Raw genomic sequence first — 26,456 nt, 5'->3', positions numbered from 1 at the left:
GTCCATGAAGCAGCAGCAAGGCTTCTCCTTCCAACAGGAGCAAGAGGCAAAATATCTGTGTCAAAAGTATAGGATGTTGTCCCTGATATGTGGTAAGCCACGAAAATAGCAAGGTCACTCACGTCCACAAAAATAGCTACTATGATATTTCATGTATGGTGTATTCTTACACTATCCTGTCTGTTGTTGAAGACTTTCAACAACAGAGATAAGGGCATGGTCAAGGACCAACAGACATTTAGGCAAAGCCAAAATTGGCAAATAGCATTGAGAAGCTCAAGAGAGGAGAACATGCATCTGCAAAAAATAATCAAAAGAACTAGTAAAATAGAACTTTAGGTTAAGAATAATTAGTATCTTTAGAAAAATAAACAGAGATATCATATTATGAAACAAGATTAGATTGCCAACAAAAAAATAATAGCATTATTATTAATTTTGTTACTTGAAGTGTTCTAGCTTTGACTGTTGGCAGCTTTTTTTCAAGATAGTTTCTGTGCCCTTTCACTATTTCTTCTTACTTCTTTTTAAAATAATTCCTTACTTTCCATAACTACATGTTATTTCAAATTTACCTTATATTTAAACTTCCCTGTCCCTACAATCCACCAATTTGCCAAAAAATTCTGATCCCTTTAATTGGAAAATAATTCTATAAACTGAACTCTGGGCTCTAGGTATATGCACACTACTGGGTTATCAATGAATCTATACTTCGGTAGACAGAGCAAGGAAATACACATATGGATACTAATCAAGACATACACACATCTTTTTATGTACCATCCATCCAATCATCCATGCTTCCATCCATTTACCTATCTTTAAAAAACATAACCTTACAATGATATATCTACTTCTGCTCCTAAATTACTAGGCTTCTTCTTTCCAGCCTGTCCTGTTTGCTTATTTGTATCTTCCATCTAATATTGAGGAATTTGGCTCTCATTACGTGCAATACACTCACTTAATTGTTCACTTCTAGTATATACAAAAGTAATTTCAGGATTGTTCACTCATAACCCTGGGAAAAGCAGGCCTATTAATTTTTGTACAGATTGCATAGTACTCTTTTTCCTTCAGCATTTGATTATCCCATCAAAACAGTGAAATCCAACCTCACTTAGGTTAGTTACTTTCCTCCACACCCACATTGTGCTTATATTTTTTACTCTCCTATACTTGTATTCCATTTAGCACGTCTCTCACATCTTGGCTGATTTCTAAATTTGCATACAGGAAAATAACTCCTATGGTTTTGTATTATTTATTTTTTATGTTCTTTATTTGTTTTAATACCTGACAGTAGAATGAATTGGTTTTAACCAAAGTAGAGAATGGTATCTTCAGCCAGAGTTGGGCCGAGTGGTCAGATCTATCATCACAAATGTTTCCCAAGGCTGCTCAGTTTTCATCCAGCCCTTTTCCACCTCTAATGGCCACTGAAATATATCCTGTCCCTATGTCCCTAAGGCTATTTAAATTTAATCAACCAATATGTAGCTCTTTGGTTTGTTTTTTCTCATAGCACAATGAATTTAAGATTAATCTTTGATGAATCAATAATCCAATCATTTTATTGCTGAATATCACGTCATTGTGTAAATGCACTAAAGTTTGTTCATCCATACACCAAAAGAAAAACATCTGAGTCATATGTAGTTTTTGATAATTATAAGCATGTAAGTACATTATGGTGGAGAAGGAAATAGTCTAAATAGCTTTGGAAACCAATATTTTTATGTGATACTTCTTCAAGGCTACAGAAAAATGTGCTGTGTACAAGATCTATACTCAGGTTAGTAACTCTGTTTTTTACATGGGTGTGAATTATCAATTCTAAAGCCACCTTTCAATTATATGTTTTAATTGAATTATTATTTATCCTAATTTGTTATACATGATGACATAATGCAATTCATTTCATATTATACATATAGAGAACAATTTTTCAAGTCACTGATTGTACACAAAGTATTTTCACACCATTCATGTGTTCATACATGTGCTTAGGGTAATGATGTCCATCTCTTTCCACAGTCATTCCTACCCCCTTGCCTCCTCATTTCCCCACCCTCCCCTTTGTCCTATCTAAAGTTCTACCATTCCTCCCATGCTCCAACACCCCCACATCATTATGAGTCAGCATCCTCATATCAAAGAAAACATTCTGCCTTTGTTTTGGGGGGGGGGTTGGTTTGTTTCACTTAGCATTATACTCTCCAACTTCATCCATTTACCTGCATATACCATTCTCTTTTAATGCCAAGTAATGTTCCATTGTGTATGTATACCAAATTTTCCCTATCCATTCATCTACTGAAGGATATCTAGGTTGGTTCCATAATTTAGCTATTGTGAATTGTGCTGCTATAAACATTGATATGGCTGTTTATATTACCAGTAAACATTTTAAATGACTAATGTGGCTATAAACATGTGCTTACTATTTTTTTGTTTAAATATAATGTTTCATTTCACCTGAGTAAATATCAGTAAGACTGCTAGATCATAGGATATGTTTGTTTAACTTTATGATCGATTATACATTGTTTTGTGAATAGCTATGCTGTTTGGTATTCCTGGCTAGAATATACAAGACTAGCATTCTGTAGCATCCCCATAACTTTGTCTAACTGTTTTTAATTCAATATTCTATTAAGCATTTTAAAAAAGTATTGTGGCTTTATTTTGCATTTACCCAAATGATTTTGAGCATCACTCATCTGCTCATGTGTCACCAGTATGCTTGATTTTCTTAGTGTCTTTTCAGAAACTTTGTTAATTTATTAAGTGTGTTGTTCTCTTACTATTGAGTTTTGAGTGAGTTTCCTGTTCTTTTGCAATTCTGAATAGAAGTTCTCTGTGAGAGGGTCAATTTGACGAATCTAAGTCTATGCTTTTTCCTTTCAGTCTCCCAGAATGCCTTTCATATAACACAGATTTCTGTTTTGATTTATATCCATATTCATATCTAAAGCAAAGGCATATGATGTGTAAAATTTATGATTACTGAACTTCAAAGACACAAGACCCAGAAAAGATCACTGACATTTTTATTTATGCAATTTACATGTATACAATAATGGGTTTCATTTGGAATATTTGCACATGCATATAAATGCTTTGATGATATTCATCCTTTGTTAACTCTCCCTTACCCTACCCTCCCCTCTTCCCCAATCCCATTCCTCTTCTCTAATATATTCTCCATGCTTTAAACTCATCCTTTCTCCTTTTAGATTCCACATATGAAAGGAAACATGTAATTACTTCTGAGTCTGGCTCATTTTGCCTAACATCATGCACTCCAGTTCTATCAATTTTACTGTAAATGACATGATTTTAATTTTTCTTTATGTTTGAATAATACTCCATAATATATAAATACCATATTTTCTTTATTCATTGAGCCAGTGACAGGCACCCAGGCTAATTCCACTGTTGTGAATTGTGCTGCAATAAACACAGAGTTGTTTTGAGTTAATGGAAAGGAACTGGATTGTGGAAAGATTTCTGGAAAGCTGTATATATATGGGAAATCTGCACGTTCAAGGGTGTAATCAATGCCATTATACACATAAAGGCCATGTGGATGGTAGGTCGGACTTACAACTTGAGGAAGTTGCCATTTTTTCTAATCACAGAAATTACATTAGACTCAGTGCATCAGCAAGTGACACAAATGAAAAGGTTCATGTTTTCATAAGGACCATTTTAACATGGATGAAAAGAAAGTAATACTTGAGATCATTTGGAATACTTATATTTCTGCAAATGGTGTATTCATCCCAGAATATCTAATTTCACTACCACAAAAGAAGGATGAGCTACACAACCAAAATTTAATAGCAATGTGACATTTCTTATGTTGTCAAAGAACTTGAAGGATGTCTCAATATTCTGAATATACACCAAGATCGCCTACATTTCAGAATTTTTTGAAAGATGACATCTGGCATTTGAGAATGCATTTTTCCAAAAATTCCAGTAGGTGGCATGGCTACCCCTATTTTCCAGGTGTGGGTTTTGCTTTAGTCACCAAGAAAAGGATGCTGTAACTCTCCAGGCAGAAGGAGCAGGGGGAGGGTATATTCTCAGATGCTGCTGGGAGAGCCACAGTAGGGCTTGACTGGGAATTATGTCTTAGCTTCGTGGACAGAATCTTGTTTTTGTCTTGTTCTATTTGTTACTGATCACTTCAAGGCTTATATAAGCATAGGATTAAGAGTTACTGCTGTGCTTATATAAGTATATATCTTAAGTAGAATATTATTTCATATATATTCATACATGCAGTATTACTTCATATATATCCATATGTGTATATATAATTTTCTACTGCTGAGATACACCCTGGACCCTTTTTAAAGTTTTATTTTAACATGGGCTCAGTAAGTTGCCAAGGATGATCTTGGTCTTGTGATTTTCCTGCCTTCTCCCCAAATCATTGGGACTATAGGCATGTACCTATAATAATATGGCTCCAGATCATATTCTAGTCAGTCTTGTTACTAATGTTTCCCTTAGTCATATAGTTTCTTTCACAGCCTATTATCTACCCTATCCTTCTTCAGTATGTCTCTAATTCCAGCTCTCTTCCATCCCATGTTATCTTCTTAAGAAATGTTTTTGAGTTGATACTAGAGGCACTGTCTCTTTGAGGAATATCTCTTTCCATGTTTACATAAAAGCACACACACATAATTGACTTACTTCTGTATCAGAATGTTTTGAACAACAAAGACTTGAACAAGAACAGGTTTGTTTCTTGTGTAGTAAATTTCCAATGTCAACTTTTCTGGGATCAATTGACAACTTATTGATGTCATTAAGGCTGGCGTTCTTTCTCTCTGTCCACAGTTTCATCCAAAGATGACTTTCTTCATGGTTACAGATGCAGCTGGTCACACAGCCAAGTCTCTTAGTGTGCTTTCCCTCCAGTTAATGAAGAAACATTTCTAAAAATTCATTTCAGCCGAGTCATTATTTAAGGCTATTTAGAATACCTACATCATCTCTGGAAAGGGCTTGGTTCAGTCATTATCAGGATTTGCTTAAGCTAAATAGTATTTCTTTCCTGATGATGGGCTGGGCCCTGTAGCTCATAAACACACAACAGGACATAGAAGACAAGGACGCAGGAAAGTTGCGTCAGTGACCACAGATGACACTTCCATCTAAATTCAGGTCCCAGTTTCCCTTCCCATCATGCTTGTTGTCATGTTTTTGCACACTGCCCTGCCTTCCTTACTCAAAGAACATAGTCTCTTTAAAATCAGTTCTTTAAAAATCATCCTATCCTGTCTCTGGCTAGAAAGTAACCCTCTCTGGAGCAGAAACACTGTCTACTCACTGCCATTCCCCAAAGCCTGAAGTATTTATTTAATTATTTAAGATGTAATTATTTAAGAAATAAGAGATGGAGGTAAGTATTAATAGAGGTGTGCTGAACTTTGCTGATTCCTTTTCTAACAGGAGAGAGGAGGTTAATTAGGAGGCATGTTGTTCTCATGGGATATGGTTCTGGAAAGGACTGAAGATTATTCTCAAGTTTAATAAACACCAGAGAATATTAGAACTGTGTAAAGAACTAGTAAGCAGTGATTGCCTACGGAAATCATGCATGATTGCCCGTTATTGTCTGTTTTGCTGGAACACAGTCAGAGAAATGAGAATATCAGAATTTTAACCAAGAAAAAAGTAACATGAAAATGCTAGTGTTTGACAAGACAAAGTACTTTTCCTGTGTGGTTACTTCTGGTTTTGTCACTTGCTAGCTGTCCCACGCTGGGAAAATTACATTTTCTTTAAACACAAATAGCATGATCTCTAAAATATTGTAGAAATGTTCATTTTAAAGAACAGAAGAGCTGAAGTCAAAGGTCTAGATTGGAATCCTAATTCTAGCAACAAGTAGGCTTCTTTCCTGAACACGAGAGTTTCGTGACTGAGTTTCTTGACTTCTTTGAACTTTGGATTCTTTAAGCATAAAACATATATATTGATAAAATCAAATACCAAATAATAATGAAATGGCATTATCAAGAGAAATGTAGGGCTGGGGCTGGGGCTCAGTGGTAGAGCGCTTGCCTAGCATGTGTCAGATTCTGGATTCTATCTTCAGCACTGCATAAAAATAAACAAAATAAAGGCATACTGTCCCTACACACCTACAATAAAATTTAAAAAGAGAGAAATGTAAATGTTTGACTCTGTTCATGCGTTTTCCCAAATTTTAAAAACTAGAACTTTTTCAGTAAACACATACAAACATACACACGCAAGTGTGTGTGTGTGTGCGCGCGCGCCCATGCATGCGTGTACAAACATGGTGAGAGGGAGAAAACACAGTGTACCAAAGGGAAGTACATTTTCACTGGGATTTTTCCAATAAGTAGCTTTCCTATTCAAGTATGGCTGAAAAATTACCAGGAAAGAAGTTACTAGTAATGGAAAATGAAATAATAATAAATGTTTGCAAAATAAATGCAAGGGAAATTGGTGAGTTTGTGAAAAAAAAGACTATTAAAATTTAATTCAATTCTAATTCTATAAATGTATACTAAAGTCGAGTGGGATTTTCAGACTCTTGATCACCACTGAGCATTGCTTGAGGATAGGATGAGTTCTGGAAACCTACATTTGGCAAATGCCATTTCTTACCCATAAGGACCCAAATAGTAGATTCTAAAAATAATGATATTAAACCTAACCAAAATATCAGGGAAGACAAACTCATAAATAATCTGTTGTCTATTTGCATAAAAACATAGTGATTTAAAAAATAGAATAGCTATGCCTGATGAAACTTACTATCAATTAAATTCAATAAAGTTATAAAATGTTTTCATATTTTCCATGATTTTTATTTTAGTAATATCAGGAACATTGTGTAATCTCAGTACATAAACAACAGGAAGATACTTAAAATGATCTCTGATGATGCTGTGGTCAATATTGAGAAATGTAGATTATTTTTTAAGAGAATTGGGACAATCAGTTATTGCTACTGTAATGTTTTGCTGTTTAATAAATGAAAACAAAATAACCTGAAAAGAAGTCATATCTAAGATTTTCAATTAGATTACAGCCTTGACCTTTTCTATCTTAATATTTTCATGAAAGATATAAACATATTTATCATATTTGAGTTATATGGTACAATAAGTTATATGTTATATCTAAAAATAATATTAAAAATAGTTCTTCAGGATCTGAGAAATGAAATAAAATCTAGCTGACCAAAGACAAAATTTAAGCAATGCTCTTGACTCTAAATACCAATGGCCTTTGAACAGGAATAGAAATGTCAGGGAATGACCAAGTAGTAGTGCATGCCTCTGTATTTCTTTAATACTTACCTCAGTTGTGAGGTGGCTAGGAAGAATGTCATTCTGTACCCTATTAAGAAAAAAGTCTAGCAGGTAAGTGTCGTAATCAGCTCTGGAACAATATTGAACTGGATCATCTCACAGTCAGACCCTTTTGTATTCAACACAATTAGTATTTCTTTAACAGATGGTGCAGTTACACTTCCAAAGATGTCCTCACATGCATATTCCACATATTTTTCTTCCACTGTGACACTTTCCATCTTCATCTGCAGAAAGGATCTTTATTGCCTCTTGTTGAAACTCAGCAGATTTTTGCATGTGGTGGAGGTGATGCTTCATGACTTCAGACTTCATAACAGATGATGTGTCTTCTACCCCTTCCCTTTTATCTTTCTGAGCATGTGCCTTGGGAGTGCTAAGTTGACATGTAAGAAGAGCCACTGCCCTGAAGTCACTCTTCTAGAGACAGCTTGTGAAATCTCCATAGAGATAAAGTGTGATGCCTCAGGAGATCAAGCTGGACTGGCTCCACCATTCAAATCCTCCTCAGGGACCTGAGTGAGTGGAGGTCTTCAGGATGATCCCAGGCTCTGCCACTTTCTGGTGTGACTTCACAAGGGACACCAGACCAGAACTTCCCAAAGAAGTGGCTGCAAATTCTTAAATCACAGAAACAAACTGTGAGAGAAAATGGTGGCAGAATAATCATTTCCCCAAAGATAACTACAGTCTAATCTCTGGAAGCTCTATGTTAGGTTACACAGCAAAGAGAAGTAAGCTTTGAATACAGAATTATGGTTGCTCCTCAGTTTACTTTAAGTTCATAGGAAGAATAGCCTGGATTATCTAGGTGTGTCCAGTACAATCAGAAGAGTCCCCATGAGTGGAAGAGGGAGGTGAAAATATACTAACTCAAAAGAAATTCGAAGAACGATGCAGCATAGCTTGCTTTTAGGATGAAAGAGGCCACTAGCCAAGGAATGTAGCTGACTTGTGGAGGCTGGAAAGGGCAAGGAGTGGACTCTCCCAGGAATGCAGGTTTGCTGAATTCTTGATTTTTAGCTCAATGAAAAAAAAACCAGACTTCTCTCCCATAGAACTGTAAGAGTCTATATTTGTGTGGGTGACACCACTAAGTTTTGGGTTATTTACTATAGACACACTAAAATCTAATACATATTATTATGTAATTAAAAATCTATATTAACAATTAATATTAATACACGATTATTTTTGTTTTAAGATACCAAATTTCAGCTGGTGTGTTATGCATTATTACGTACTTGTAACAGAAAGATAATCATTTTTTCCACTAAATAATGTATTAGTTTGAATGGAGTAATGATCTTAAAGACATATTTTTATCCTATTGACCTGGTGCTGAAAAAATATGATATGCATAATTAACACTGAATAGATAAATGAATATATAACAACATTGTCCACAATGGTTTCAGAACTTGAAATAATAGAATAGCTATGCCTGATCAAACCACAGTTATTTATTCTTGAGGAAATAAGAACCAACAGACCTTGAAAGATAATATCAAATAACTGCAGTTCTGCTATGTGTCTGAGGAGTCCTGAGTGGTTTGCATCATGATAGAATGGATGGAAGTGCTTTTGTTGGAATACATAAAGAGATTATTCATAATCCATGTTTTCACAATTGATATTGAAGCCCTTGACGAGTAAACTTTCCTCTTTGCTGGATATTTGCAACTTTATGTTTTACAGAACTATCCCTTTGATTTAAGTAACAGAGTTACGCCTTGCTGACTTGCATGGGAGCCTGGGGCCTGGGTAGGCCTGAGTCCATCCTGTCACTGGAAGACATCCGCCAGAGCTCAGGCCATGAAAGCCTCTGCCCACCAGTAGACACCTGCCTGAGTTCAGGCTCAGCCCAGATCTGCCTCACTGACCTGCGTGGGAGTCAGGGCACAGGAATAAGCTTGGACCCACTCACCCCCACTACCATTTGAGAGCCCAAGTCTAATCCACTTGCATCTTGAGACACTGCAGCCCTCCATGCAGTAGTCCTACCTTGGGACAACAGACAGGGCCTAAAAGCAACTGCATCTTGGAGCAGGCATCCCAAAGCCAGTGTAAGGCCCACCCTTTCAGCCCCATCTCTGAAAGAAGTTGTATCCATCCTGGGGCACCTCCACTGCTATCTTGAGTTACCACCTGCTCTTTCTGCCACCATCTATAGCTACAGTAGCATCCATCCTGGAGCAAGACAAGGATGCCCTCTTTCACCACTTCTATTCATCATAGTTCTTGAAACACTGATCAGAGCAATTAGATAAATGAAATAAATTAAGGGATATGTATAGGAAAAGAAGAACTTAAACTAGCACTATTTGCTGATGATATGATTCTATACCTAGAAGACCCCCCAAAAAAATTCCACCAGAAAACTTCTAAAAACAGTAAATGAATTCAGCAAAGTATCAGGATACAAAATCAACACTCATAAATCAAAGATATTTCTGAATATCAGTGACAAATACTTTGAAAGTGAAAGGAGGAAAACTACCTATTTACAATAGTCTCAAAAAGAAAAAAGAAAATACTTGGGAATCAACCTAACAAAAGAAGTGAAAGACCTCTACAGTAAAAACTACAGAACACTAAAGAAAAAAATTTAAAAAGACCTTAGAAGATGGAAAGATCTCCCTTGTCTTGGATAGGCAGAATCAATATTGTCAAACGACCATAATACCAAAAGCACTATACAGATTGAATGCAATTCCAATCAAAATCCCAATGACATTCCTTATAGAAATAGAAAAAAAGATTCATGAAATTCATCTAGTAAAATAAGACCCAAAATAGCTAAAGCAATCCTTAGTAAGAAAAGTGAAGCAGGTGGCATCACTATACCAGACCTTAAAATATACTACAAAGCAATAGGAACAAAAACAGCATGGTGTTGGCACCAAAATAGACTGGTAGACCAATGGTACAGAATAGAGGACACAGAGGCTAACCCACATAATTACAGTTATCTTATATTAGAGAAAAGCACCAAAAACATACATTGGAGAAAAGATAGCCTGTTCAACAAATGGTGCTGGAAAAACTAGAAATCCATATGCAACAAAATGAAATTAAACCCCTATCTCTCACCATGCACAAACTCAACTCAAATTGCATTAAGGCCCTAGGAATTAAACCAGAGACACTGTGTCTATTAGAAGAAAAAGTAGGCCCAATCTCCATCATGTTGGATTAGGCCCCAACTTCCATAACAAAACTCCTAGTGCAAGAATTAATATCAATAATTAATAAATGAGACAGATTCAAACTGAAAAGCTTCTTCGCAGCAAAAGAAACAATCAGTGAGGTGAATAGAGAGTCTACAATTTGGGAACTTATTTTTACCACATGCATGTCAGAGCACTAATCTCTAGGATATATAAACCACTCAAAAACCTTAACACCCAGAAAAACAATAGCCCAATCAATAAATGGGTCAACAAACTGAACAGACACTTCTCATAAGAAGATATGCAATCAATATATTCAACATCTCTAGCAATTAGAAAAATACAAATCTATGATTTCATCTCACCCCAAGTCAGAATGGCAGCTATTAAGAATACAATCAACAATAAGTGTTGAAAGGTTGTGGGGGAAAAGGCACACTCATACATTGCTGACGTGACTGCAAATTTGTGCAGCCAATATGGAAAACATTATGTAGAGTCCTTGTAAAACTGGGAATGGAACCATATTAACCCAGCTATCCCACTCCTAGGTCTATACCCAAAGTTCTTTAAAAGAGCATACTACAGGGACATAGCCACATCAATGTTTATGTCAGAAAAAAACAGCTAAACTGTAAAACCAACCTAGATGCCCTTAGGTAGATGAATGGATAAAGAAAATGTGGTATATATACACAATAAAATATTATTAAGCAATAAAAGAACAAAATCATGGCATTTGCAGGTAAATGAATGGAGTTGGAGAATATAATGCTAAGTGAAGTTAGCCAATGCCAAAAAACCAAATGCTATCTTTTCTGATAAAAGGATGCTGATTCATAATTTAGTGGGGGAGGCATGGGAGGATTAGATGAACTCTATATAGGGAAAAGGGGAAATGGGGAGGAAGGTATAGGGAGGGATCATGGGATACGAATGATGGTGGCATGAAATGGACATCATTACCCTAAGTACATGTATGAAGACATGAATAGTTTGATTTTATTTTGTGTAGAACTAGAGATATGATAATTTGTGCTCTATATGTATAATATGAATTGTAACACATTCTGCTGCTGTCACATATACATACATATATCATATACATATATCATATATACATATATAATAGATATATGTATATATATATCAAATTTAAAATTTTAAAAATGAAAAAAATACAAATAACAAATGTCAATGAGGATGTGGGGAAAAGGGTACATTCATACATTGCTGGTGGGACTGCAAAATGAGGCAACCACTCTGGAAAGAAGTATTATCCTCAGAAAATTTGGAATAGAAGCACAATTTATCCCAATTATCCCATCTCTTGGTATATACCCGAAGGACTTAAAAGCAACATACTATATTGACACAGGCACATCAATGTTTATTGCAGCTCAGTTCATAATAGCTAAGCTATGGAACCAACCTATGTGCCCTACAACAGATGAATAGATAAAGAAAATGTGACATATATACATAATATATATATTATATGTATATATATATATATTCCATTATATATATAATGGAATATTACTCACCCATAAAAAAGAATGACTTTATTACATTTGCTGGAAAATGAATGGATCTGGAGACTATTACGCTAAGCAAAATAAGTCAATCCCCAAACCAAAGGTTGAATATTTTCTATCATATGGGTGCTAATACACAGTGGATGGCAGGAGAGGGGAGAATAGACATTCAGTAGATTCAAGAAAGTGGAATGAAGGGAAGGGAAGGGGGAAAAGATAATAAATACAGTGGAATTATTCTGACACAATATATATATATATATATATATATATATATATATATATGAACAAACCACAGTGAATCTCCACAAACACAAGATTGTACAACCACAAGCCTGGGATCCTAATTAGAATAAGAAGTATTCTATGTTTGTATAAATAAGTCAAATTATACTCTACTGTGATGTATAAATAAAAAGAATAAAAATTAAAATTATATAAAATAACTAAATAAAAATAATAAGAATTTTTTTGAAAACTACTGCCCCATGGTTTAATCCTACATGAATAGTATATCAGTTTTTGAAAAGAGAATAAATACATGACAAATAGAAAAGTCCAAAGGCAAAGGATGCAAGAATCATTGAGAAGTCAAGGATTTATCCCTAAATAAATACAGAGGTCAGCGACAAGTTTCTAATTGGAACAGGGAAGAGTGGATTATTTGGAAATAAAATTCAATAGCCATAATATTTGCTGAAAGATACTGGAGCAGCTACCAAGTAGGTACTTGTTATTGTTAATCAGTGACACTCCTGGGAAATGAGTAGAAATTAGCAGAGAGAGAGAAAGGAAATCACAGAACGTGAGTTCACTGTCCTGAGAATCCTCCCTGTTTAGTTTCCAAATGCATCTGTTGAGCAGATACTGATGCACATCGTGTTCTATCCCAGTAGCTTAGCTGGAAGACTCTAGTTGCTATAGTTCATCTCTACACTGAAATAGTATGTGCTGTGAACAGCACATACTTGTCCATTATGGTATATCTTATGTTTGCCTTCTTTCTAAACTAAACAGAAAATGGACGAGTTACTAAAGGGGAAATATCATGATCACCTCTTTATCCTTTGTGGATGGTTGTTAGATTGTTTGGATGTAATTATCCATAAAGCAAAATTTAATAGTTGGAGAGTGGGAGGCCATGAATCAACACCAGATCTGTGTTGGGTTTTGGTCAAACTTCTATTGATTTGTGTTTCTTTTCACTTAAACTCCCTGCCCTCCACTTTCCTAAAAATGAGATCGGTTGATCTCTAAATTTCTTTTCTGCTCCAAAATTCTTAATTGAGAGAAGAGAAAAAAGAAAAAAAAATCATTTGGAGGTATAGACAATCAAAATTAGTGGAAGAATGATGGCATTTATGAGAATGAAATAGAAAAAAAAAATGAAGTCACTGTAATCTAAACATATTTGAAACCATATAAATTTCACCAAGATCTTCCCCAGGTAAATGTGCCTTCCATGAGGGTACGGTTCTATTGAAGGAGGCTTTTTTTAATTTTTTTTTTTTTTTTTNCATAGTGACTGGGAGTTTGGGGGACTTCAGTTTTTATTTTGATTTAGACTAGGCTTATTCAATGCTTTTGTCAATACGTTAGAGTTTGGCTAGTTTCCTGGTCATAAATGTCTTAGTAAACCCATGCTAAATCCTCAAATATATTGTAAATTGAAACACATAAGCAGTGTTTGAGTTTGAGTTACTTATGCTTTTTGAAACAGAACTAAAATTGAGGATTTACATCAAAAAATGAGATTCATAATATTTAACATATTTCCTGGGAACATAGTATACTGTGACCAAGTGTCCTGTGTCCTGTAAAAGTTCTCCATATCTTTTTTTCTATAAAATTTATATCCATTTCATTTCTGTAGATTTTGCGATTTGGGAACACATTCATCAGAGTTATATAATTTTTAATGATTGATTTCAGGGATTAAAAACATAGTTAAACGGATTTCCCCCAAAGTTTATATTTTTTCTGAATTATATATCTGAAACTGCTGCGAATAGACACGGTGGCCTCTGACTCTTTGCCATCAGTTCTTTACAGTAAATTGTGCTGTGTCATAAATAAGCATTATCCAAGTATGAAAGTCGATGTGTCAAAGTTTGGTGGTTTTCCTCTTTCCAGTGTTTTAGTCAGCTGTGTTGCTACAGGCTGAAAAACCCGACCACAACAACTGTAGAGGATGATAGTTTTATTTGAGGGTTCACAGTATCAGAGGTCTTAGTCTACAGAAGCCCAGCTCCATTCCTCAGGGCTTGAGGAGAGGCAGAATACCACAGCTGAATAATGTCTGAAGAGGAGCAGCTGACATGATGATCAGAAGGCAAAGAGAGAGAGAGAGGCTCCACTCTCCATATACAAAATATATACCCCATAGCCATGCCCTCAATGAACCACTTCCTGCAGCCACCCACTGTCCGTCTCCAGTTACCACTCAGTGAATCCCATGAGGGATCATTTCACGGATTGGGTTAAGACTCTCACAACCCCATCATTTCTCCTCCAAACCTTCTTGCATTGTCTTACACGTGAGCTTTGGGCTGACACCACAACTAAACCATAACATCCAGAACAGCAAGTGGATAAACATGATAGAAGAACAGAAGGGAATAAACACAGGAGGAGGAGAGCAGGAAGCAGGCATTAGAAAGTGGAGAAGGCCATACTGAGGGGCAGCACCCACGTGGTGGAGCCCAGAGTGTGGGGCCGGATGCAGAGGAGGAAGGAGCTGCCCGTCAATGGTGCTAGCATCAAAGACCTGAGAAGTGTCCTGAGCACCTGGGAAGTGGGAGTTAAAGGCTGCCAATCAGCATCTGCTCCAGCCTTGGTCTGAGTTGGACATCTGCAGCAGAAGCCTTTCCTCAGGGTGAAGAGGGCTAACTCATCCAAAATTGTCAGACGCATAAAACCTGTTGGGGAAAGGCTAACTAACACTGCTAGGAGCACTTCCCATCTGGAAACATGCTCACTGCCCATTACAGAATTTTTCATAAGAGTTCTTGATTATTCTTTCTTCCGTTCCTCTTTGTTTTCTCTCTCTAGAATTAATATTAAATATCTATTTCAGCTTTTAGATATAAAAATGTATCCTTTCCCTCATCTTTTCTTCTTATACCTGTGTTTCTTTTAGGTTTATTTGCTTTATTCATTCTCCTCCTTTTTTTCTGAGTAAATTAATCAATCCATCTTCCTGATAATTATTCTTTCTACCACAATGCTCTGATATTTGCCACTTTATTTAGTTAGCAATTATTAGTAACATACAAAGAATTGTACTATTTATTCTTTTAATAATTTCTCTCCTTTTAGGGCTATGGATTATACTGAATGCCATCTAGAATAAGAAAAATATTTTTTAAATTTTTGCTTCTATTTCTTTCAGTAGTTTGTTTTGTTTTGTTGACCTTTACATGTTACTGCCAATTCTTTTTCAAAGAGTGTAAAATTCTTGATGCTCTGTTGACACTTCTGCAGAGTTAGAAGTCTACACATAGGCAAGTGGGATGAGTCTACCTTGGTTGCCATGACAGTGTTTCTGATGGGCAGTCCAGCTGTTAGTTCCAACCTCCGGAAGTAATGAGCAGCCTGAGGTATCCATGTTCAGAATCCCCTCCAGGACAGGCTATCGATGTGGAGTTGCTTCTTGTTTATTGTGACAGGTTATTTAATTATCTTGGGACCTTGCTCTCTTTCTCTTTTTTGGTCTCAGTTTTTATATTGAAAGGAATATATAACCCGTTTCATTCACAGACATGTACATTCATCTTTACAGTGAGGACAGACGTGGATGCTTGACCCCTGAGAGGGAACTCAAATAGACATTTGAAAATCCTTTGTCATAATCTTCCCAGTCCCACAGTCCTGCTGTGTCTGATTTAGTCGTGAATACCAGTGTAACTAGGAAAACTACTATTCTATATTTTCCAAGCTCCCTTCTCATAGGAACAAAAAGAACATCCAGAGGATACACAATAGTTTTATCTAGTCCTAAGATGTCATTCTGAATCACAGGATTAGCAGTCTTGCCAAATTTATTGTTCTGCCTACTGAGCGAGGTTTTGTAGGGTATAACTTCCTGGTGACCTTAATAGGACCAGATTTTACAGTTATTACTCAATTCACTGAGGTGTCTTCCACTGTTGCCACTTTGTTCCAAATTGAAACCAAAGCACAACATCTTTTCTTTACTTGCTCATAACAGGCATGTGGCGTTCCATGATGCCTTCCATTATTAGCCTACACTCACGCTAATGATCTTTCCATCAACATCATTTTCTGCATTTTCCCTTGTGTAATGTGCTAGCAATTGTGTGTAGTTGGTTGCTCTATCCAAATGGCTTTCAAGCTGAACACGTGCCTCAGATTCACTTAAGCATTTGGACAGCTTGGGTATTATCTATTACTTAAGGAAATCACACAGACCACACGTCTATTAGGGAGACAGCTATGTCCTTCCAAATAAAAGGGGAAAAATGGTTTACATTCACTATATGTTGGAGTTCCAAATAAATAGCATTTAAAATTCTATAAATACATCAGTGCTTCCTGACCACTTAAATCATTCAGTTTCTGCCAGTGTAGGGAGAACTGTGAAAATTGAATTAAAGTCTGTATAATTGAAATATCTTTGTGTGTCTCTTCCTTTTCCGTTTTCTGTTTTATTCTTCTTTTTGGCCAGAGTATAAGAAATTTATATGTTAATGAGATTAAAAAGAAACAAGTATCCTGTAATTGCTATAATGTCCAAAATTATAGATGTCAAGTGATCATCCAGGAAAGCTGTTCTATATGTAAAAATTGCCAAATACATTAACATGAAATATTCATATTTTACCTCCTGTAAGCCAAGGAATGAAAAAAAAAAATAAGATGATGAAGACATGTTAAAATAGCTTACATTTCCATGTTTAAAAATGTTGTCTGTCGAACAGATATCTGTGGGAAAGGAATAGTTAGAGATTTTAAAGAAGCACTCATTAACTAGCATTTAAAAAAAAACTTAGCTTTATTTCACAGAATGACAAGAAATTAAAAAAAAATAGAGTGCATATTTAACCTCACTACTCACTATCCTAATTTAACCTCCAGGTATCTCTATGTCTTCTCTCTCTTTCTCTCTCCTTTCTCTTTTTGTCTCTTCTCTCTGTCTCTCTCTCCTTTTTCTCCCTCCCTCCTTCCCTCTCACTTATTGGCTTCTGTTCTTTTCTTTTTTATATAATGTTTTCTGTATTCCACTAATGAAGCGTAAAAATTTTTCATGGCACTATTTTTTTTTTATAAATAGATATAAACTATTCCATTCTACTGGCTGAATAATAGTGTACTAAGGTTTCAACTGCTGTATATTTATATTTGGGAAAGAAATTGCTAATTGTTACAGTATCTTTTGCTCCATTCTTCTTGAATAGTCAGGTTTTGAGCTGCATATGCCAATAAGTTTTACCTCTTAGATCTCTGTCAGAAATGACCAAGCAGGAAAGCGCAATCTCTTAGAGATGGGTGCGTGACTGTCTAGACAAGCCTGGAAATTCTAAGTGAAATGGAAAGAAGAGTCCTTATATCAGAATTAAATTCTCTGCTTGAGAATCTTTTAAAAAGCATCCATCATCAAATCACCATACATAAATTGGATCAGCAGTGAGTCTACTAAGAAGGCTTCCTCTCTAGCCTATACTTTGACAGCTCTGTACCTCTGGGTCTTAATGCTGCCAGTAATTCTTATATGAAGGTGAGAACTCAGCCTAACCTTCCTCTGTCCATGGTGGGAGGTGCCTCTTCACATCTCGTTGTCACTTCTCTTTTGGAATAGAAATTACAGAACTTCCCACTTAAGGGCCTAGCCCTTTCAGTAGAGGTCATTGGCATAGTATGGCTTTTCTTACAACCTCTGGGTAAGAACAGTGAAAATTTAACAGAGTGGCTGATAAGATGGGCAGAATGCTCTTCCATGAGTCACTCCAAGGCTTGGCTTCAAGCATGTTCAAGTACAGACTAACTATATAAAAATCCTCTTTCTCAATACTCACAGAGTGTGGCTTGGCCTGGCTAAGCTACAAGAGTATTTCTGGAAAATCTCCCCAAAGCTCCATTTTCTACTCAATTCTATTTGATCCTGTCTCCAGTCCACTGATAATGGCATTATATTTTTGGACCCCATTTGTGAAAAAACTCGATTCTTTTTAGTGGGATTCCATGCCTCTAGTATACATAAGAACTACAGTTGGATATCTGCTTAGATGATCTCAGGACTCCTATAAAGGCTAAAATATTTATCTTTCCCGTGCTAAACACCAACCTTTAGTGATATACCTGTATAAAAAAGCCACACCCTTGTATCAGACTATATTCTACAGTCTGTATCCATACCGAGGTGTGGCTTCTTTATGTAGGTGTTATTCTCTAGTTGGAGAGACTACCCCTGGAAGAACCTCTCATGTTGCTTAATTTCTTTTCAATCTATGATTTCACCTGTGAGGGTATGAATAATCAGCAAATGGGGACTAATGAATAATCCGCAAATGGGGAGGAAGCACAAGGTAAACTGGCCAGACAGAAGGAAAGTACTTGGTGAAAGAAACTGCATCGGTTGCATAGTAAAGACAAGAAAGGATAAAAAAGAATCTGCTTGTCTAGGAAGGTGGAAAAGACCTTTGACAGTTAAAAAACCAGAGAGCATCACAGAGAAGGGAGTGTGTGAAATCAAAGTGTAGAGGATGTGGGAAGAGTTGCTAGTGGTATTTGTTTATTTATCTTTTAAATTTATACTGAACAATGCACGGAATGTGTGTGTGTGTGTGTGTGTGTGTTTTCTGTTTCACCTTCTTCCTTTCTTCAAGGTTTATCTTCTTGATAACTTATCTCCTGCTCTACTTTGCTTCTGCTCTTGCTTTCCCAAAAAGAAGAGCAGGCATTATTAATATTAGACATAACAAAGTTGTTTAAAGACATGATGAAGTTTTATTAATACATAAGCCATGTAGCTAATCTGCAACAAATCCTATAATAACTTCCTATCTTAGAAAAGAATCCTCATCGTGAGCTGTGAGACCCTGCATGTTCTACCAGCTGACTTGTATGGCCTTTCCCCTACCATTCAAAAATTCATATTCTCCTCTCCTGTCAAACTGGACCTTTTGCTATTCTGCTGTTCCTCAAGAAATCACCAGCTTTAAGGACATTCTGCTTGCTTTATCTGAATTTTTCCTTACTGTACACTCAAGCTGCCATAGGGCTTATTCTCCCACTTATTTCAAGTCTGATTAAATGTGAAGTTTTCAGGGAGGTCTATTCTATGTCCTCTATTCAAAGTAACAAGCTCCCTTTCTTCCTGTGTTCTCAATCTTGAAATGGTGGCACTAAAGTGAAATTTCACTTTTGAAGCTTTTAGTCCTCCAATGAAAATAAGAAGAGTAGGACCCAGAAACCCCAAAGTGGCAGCTATAATAAAAGTTGGTGGCAATATATGTGCAGGAGGGACAAAGCAGGACAGTTACAGATCCATGTGCCATGAATAGACATGGGGAAGCAGGGAAAGGCAGAGGTGCCTGATGGTCCTGACTGGAGAGCCATTCTCCACTGCAGAGGCGTCTGTAGGACACACTAGACCTAGAGGAGTCCTGAAATGCATGAGGTCCTGAGTTCAAGCCCCACCACAACGGGGGGGGGGGAAGCATGTTGAAAAAGGATGTTGAAGAGAGCTATTGACAAAAGCAATGAGAGGGGATCTCAGTAGTTCTGAAAGCAGTGTGAGCTCAAGGCATTTTTGAAACTACATTTGAAGCTTTCTTCCAGTGTAAAATACAACATTGAATGAAAATGATTCAGGAAACACACAGGGAAAAAAAAGAAGAAGAAGAAGCTGCAGGCAAAAGAATCTGCAGGCAAAAGAATCTACAAGCAAAAGAATCTGCAGGCAAAAGCAAGAGAAGAAGCAGAGAAAGCACATCACAGAAATGACAGAGTGGTATTCTTTTCTTTCCTTTTTTAAAATCTGTTAATAAAAACAATACAAAAAAGCATTTTAAAGCAATGGATCAAGACATCTCACCCTTCTCTGATTTCTAAAGGTATAGAGAAACTAAATTCACCTATAATCCTTTGTGTGTGTGTGTGTGTGTGTGTGTATGTGTATATATATATATGTTATATATATATATATGGTTATAAATGGATCTTTATTTATTTATATGTGGTGCTGAGAATTGATCCGAGTGCCTCACACATGCCAGGTAAGCCCTCTACCACTGAGCCACAATCCAGCCCCTCACCTAAAATTCTTAACAAAAATAATTTCAATCAATTCTATATATAAGTATAAAACATAATAGAGTTCCTATTGACAATGAAAATACTTTTACAAAATGTAACTACAAAAACTTAAAGAATGTAGTCTACATTTCAAAATGAGCAAAATGCATTAAGAAAATAATGGAATCCATAATGAAATATTTGCTACTAAATGAATAACATAAATCAGACTTTTAAAATAATTTTTGAAATACTATGATTGGTCTAAAGAATTACTTCAAAGCATATAATATTTGGGACAAAATAAAAAGAAAAAATTTCAGAAATCAAGCTTAAATTAAAAAAAAAGAAAAATAAACATAATGGTATTGTCTAAAGAATTAAATAAAACAAAGAACATTTTCTTAGCTTAAAAATACATAAAGGGAGGCATAACAATACATTCAAAATAAAGTAATATAGAGGAGAGATTACAGCAACAAATACATATTCAATAATTCTGTTATGGTTTAGATATGATATATTTTCCCAAAAGCTCATGTGTGAGACAACACAAGAATATTCAGAAGTAAAATGATTGGATTTTGAGAGTTGCAACCTAATCAGTGGATTGACCTCTGACATGTATTAACTGGGTACTAATTTAGGCAGGTAGGGTGTGACTGGAGGAGGTAGATCCATTCCTTGGGGCTGGAAGAGCAGCAGGACAAAATGGCAGAAAAAATGTGGACGCTCACAAGGTTATCAGGAAGCAGACAGAAACTCTACTCACCAGATACAAAATATTGAACCCAAAGGTACACTCCCAATGACCCACCTTCTCCAGGTATATACTACTTGCCTTCAGTTTCTCCTTGGTTAATCCTATGAGAGGATTAACTCATTAAGATTCTCATAACCCAATCACTTCTCCTTTAAACCTTCTTGCATTGCCTCACACATGAGATTTTGAGGGACACCTCACATCCAAAGCATAACATGAACTTATTGTAAAGCTACAAGAATCAAGACAGTATTTTATTGGTGAAAAAAATAGATCAATGTAACTGAAATCATATAAATATAACCAACAGATTTTGTATTATGGAAGAGATGCAATTAAATGGAATAAAAAGTGTCTTTTCAACAAATGGTGCTAGAACAACTGGGTGTTCACTGGTGAAACCATAAATCTTGACATAGATCTTAAAACCTTCTCAAAAATTAAATGAAAATGAATCATGAATTACAGGTAAGATGTAAAATAATAAAATATAAGAAGTGAGATGATGCAGAAGAAAAACTGAGGGACCTTGGATTTGGCAATGACTTTGAGATATAACAGTAAAAGCACAAACTGTGAAAGAAAAATTGACAAATATGACTTCAATAAAATTAAAATCTTCTGCTCTAAGAAACACACTATTGAAGGAATGGAGAGACAGGCAACAATTTCAGGAAAAATATTGCAAAACAGATATTTGATAAAGCACTGTTATCCAAAACATGCAAATAACTCTTAAAACTCATTAAAACATTTTTAAAATGTGCTAAACTTCTGAACGATACCTTGCAAAACAATATATGCAGATGGCAAACAAGCATATGAGAAGATATTCAACAACATATGTCATTAGGGAATTGCAAACTAAAACAACAATGAGGTATCACAAGTCACCTATTAGAAAGACCAAAATACAAAACACTAACATAAGACCAAATGCTGACAGACATGGAGTAAAAGCAACATTATTTTATTGTTAGAATACAAAATGATACAGCCAAATTAGAATACAATTTGGCAGGTTTTTACAAAACTAAACACTTATCATATGATCCAGCAATAGAGCTTCTTGGTATTTACCCAAATGAGATGAAATCTTATGTCCATACAAAAACTTGCACAAATGTTTATAGCAGCTTTATTCATAATTACCTAAACTTGGAAGCAATCATAATATCCTTCAATTGGTTAATGGACACATAAGTTGTGTTACATCCAGACAATAGAATATTGTGCAGCATAAAAAGAAATGAGATATGAAGACTTGAAAAGACAAGAAAGAAACAAAAATGCAAATTACTGAGTGAAAGAATCCAGTCAGAAAAGATTGTGCATTGCATGATTCCAACTTTATGGCATTCAAGAAAATAAAAAAAAAAACTATTCAGGATAGCAAAGACATCAGTGATTTCCATGTTCAGTTTTTCTAGGAGTTAGAGGGGAGTGTGGGATGAACACACACAGCTCAGAAGACTTTTGGGATGATGAAACTCTTCTGTATGATATCTAGATAGTTGACATATGCTGTTACTCATTTCTCAATCCCCATAGAATGTATACCACAAAAGTTGAACCAAAGATAAGCTATGGACTTTAGTGCAAAAACATTCTTTAATATTTGCTCACCAGTTTTAATAAATGTTAACATATTGATATGAGATGTTAATAATAGGAAAATAGACTGGGAGTGTGTGATCAGGTAGAAGAGAACTTTCTTTACTCTTCTCAATTTCCGGGCAAACCAAAATCTGCTCAAAACATAACCTATTAACTCAAAATCATAAAAATAAAAATTAACTCATTTTCAAAAAGTAAAAATCAATGAAGTGTCCAAGCAAATAAAGGCTGGGAAATTCAAATTATCACCTTATGCTAACTGTAACTCTATTCCACAAAGAAATGAATTGGTTCATTAAGATAATGTAAGAAAGAAAATGTGAGTAAAATTCCACATCTGTTGAAATTACCTTTAATTATAAGGGCCATGTAAAACAAATGAATGCTTGAAAGTGGAAAAACTCAATGAATACTATTTCCTGGAGCTTCTTAATGAAGCCAATAAAGATAAGTAAGTTTCAGATATGCAAAATGATTGAAGTTCATCAGCATAAAACTGACTGACGAGTTATATTTCAGGCAATGGTGTATCAGTGAAAATGAAGATGGAGGAACTATCCACCCCAGTGCAGAGGTGTATTTTTTTTTTAGGATAATTGCTCGAAATCAAGAGTTTATTGAGTTAATAAAAATGAGACTAATTATAGTCAGTTTAATTGAGTACATTCATTACAAATACTGTGTCACCTTCTTATCTGCATCCTCAGCAGATCACTCTGATATACCATGTTAACATAGCAGTTCTTTGTGGGGTTAAAAAGAAAATAGAAAGAAATATGAACAAAATATAAAATACACACATTATCCTGGGGAGGAATTCTTGCTAGACATTTGGCAGGGCTCCCAAGAATGCAATTTCCTGATCTGAGTAGTTCATAAACCATGCTCTTTACTACTGTGTGATTTCAATAAGTTAAGTCCTCAATTCCCTTTCTGAATCCCATCCCCCACCCAACTCATAACTTGAAAATCATTTTTTTTCCTCCAAAGGAATGATGTCCTTTGGAAATCAAGGTCTTACCTGCTCTAATTAATTAAAATCTACTCCTCCAGAATCACCAACTAAAACTAGTAACAATTTCCATATATGGTAAACTTGGATGGACTACGCAAAAGTTTTAAGTTCTCTTTTACCAAGTTTTTCTCAATGCACAAGCAATATCTGATCCAAATGGCCATTGAATAATTTCCTGTGAATCCAGGGTAATTCATATAGGAAATACAACCATCTCAAAGTTTCGCCACCCATTAAACAGAGAAAACTTAGTTTCTAATTTTTTTCTTAGTTCTCAACTTTTGAAGCTTGCTGAATGTTGAATTTAATTCTAACTGAAGAGACAGATGTGTACAGTGAGGGGAAGTTGGGGTATTTATGAGAAAAATTTAAAAAAAGAGTAGTGTCATTACATTTAACCCAGACAAGTCTTATGAGGGACTGTCACATTTATGTTGTTTCTGGCAGAACTACAGTTAACTAAAATGTGGCTCTGACTGCAGGAGTTAAATGTAAGTCACATTTAACAGACAGGTGATTAAACTCAGTGTTACAAACCCTGGAAATGAGATTCATCCAATCACCATGCAAATCTATGATCCAGTCACTGCTACATCTTTCAAATCCCACGTGTAGAGACAAATACACGTTTGAAATATTACCTTCAATGTGAAATATGTTTTCAGAGAAGATACATGAACATGTATATGTGGAAAGAAGCATAAAAAGTAAGACTTAAAAGTATGTTAATGTAGATATTTTATAATATCTTCAAATTATGCTGATTTTGTTTATGGCAATTATAATTTTCATTAGCCAATCAATCATTCTCTTATAGGGGCAATGAAACAAGGACTCTCAAGTGTATTTCCCTTAACCATGCTGCTTTCTGAAGACATTTCTAACTCATTACGTGCCATGAAATGAGTGGTGTTCCCCTCCAAATATGCATATTGGAGCTCTCATTTCTATTGTGATACTATTTAGTGATCAGACTCTGGGGAGGCAGTTAGGTTTAGGCGAGATTGTAAAAGTATGACCTTAATGATACAGACACCAGAGAGCTCCCTTTCTCTCTCTTCCTCTGCAAGAAGTTAGCAGTCTGAAAATCAGGAAGAAATCCCTGTGTTAGGAAACCAAATGAGCCAGAAGCTTGATCCTGAACTTCTCAGCTTCAAGAACTGTGGCAAGTTAAATTTCTATTGAGCTAGCTACCAAATCCATTTTATTATTGCAGCCAGAGCATACTAAGACATCATCAAATATCTTCAGTGCATCCTCAAATATTTCTGAAACTAAAACTAAAACTTCCAAAATATTTGGCCATCGATAGCCACTCTGTAACAAAAAACTCAAATTCATGTAAATGTATCATGGAAATTTTTTTTCTTTTTTTTAATTCTTTCTTTCTTTATTTTTAGTCATACATGACAGCAGAATGAATTTTGACATATAATACATACATGGAATGTACATACATCAATCATATTTTCAATTCTATTCTGCTGCCCTTCCTATCCTCCTTACTCCTCCCCTCCTCTCCCATCCTTTCTCTCTATCCAATCTAATGTGACACACTTTTTTTCTTTTTCTCATTACAACATCATACATGTATTCTGTATAATAATGAGGTTCTCCTTCCATCTTCCATGCAACTCCCCTTCTCCCTCTTTTTCCCTCCCACCTCTCTTCCCTATTTAGTGGCAGTCTTCTTCTCATGCTCTTCTTCCCTGTCCCATTTTGAGTCACCCCCTTATATCAGAGAAGACAAATTTTTACCCCCCAAACATCAGATAGAGCTCTAATCTCTAGAGTATACAAAGAACTCAAAAAGTTGAACAACAAAAAAGCAAATAACCCAATCAACAAATGGGCCAAGGACTTGAACAGAAACTTCTCAGAAGAGGACATACAATCAATCAACAAGTACATGAAAAAATGCTCATCATCTCTAGCAATCAGAAATAATGCAAATTAAAACTACTCTAAGATACCATCTCACTCCAATAAGAATGGCAGCCATTATGAAGTCAAACAACAATAAGTGCTGGTGAGGATGCGGGAAAAAGGTACACTCATACATTGCTGGTGGGACTGCAAATTGGTGCAGCCAATTTGGAAAGCAGTATGGAGATTCCTTGGAAAGCTGGGAATGGAACCACCATTTGACCCAGCTATTCCCCTTCTTGGACTATACCCAAAAGACCTAAAAAGAGCACACTACAGGGACACAGCCACATCAATGTTTATAGCAGCACAATTCACAATAGCTAGAATGTGGAACCAACCTAGATGCCCTTCAATAGATGAATGGATTAAAAAATGTGGCATTTATACACAATGGAATATTACTCAGCACTAAAAAATAACAAGATCATGGCATTTGCAGGCAAATGGATGGCATTAGAGCAGATTATGCTAAGTGAAGTTAGCCAACCTCTAAAAAACAAATGCTGAATGTCTTCTCTGATATAAGGGGGGGTTGACTCATGGAATTTTTAAAAGGAAACTTACTGATAAATTAATAGTAATACTTTTTATTCCATCTTTTTTGGAGGTAATCACAAAACCACAATGCTGACTTTTAATATACTTACTTCATGTCTATATGTTGTTTCCAGTTAATTAACTGCACAAAAAAACCCACAACTATTGTATGATTTTGTTGGCCTGTATTCTTCCAATGAACATTATGTAGTTTTAGTTTATTCATTACTATATTTTAGTACATCATTAAAT

This window comes from Marmota marmota, unplaced genomic scaffold (assembly GCF_001458135.2).
Source record: "Marmota marmota marmota unplaced genomic scaffold, marMar, whole genome shotgun sequence".
Taxonomy (NCBI): Eukaryota; Metazoa; Chordata; class Mammalia; order Rodentia; family Sciuridae; genus Marmota; species Marmota marmota.
The sequence above is the reverse complement of the archived record's forward strand: the minus strand, read 5'-3'. Positions refer to the sequence as shown.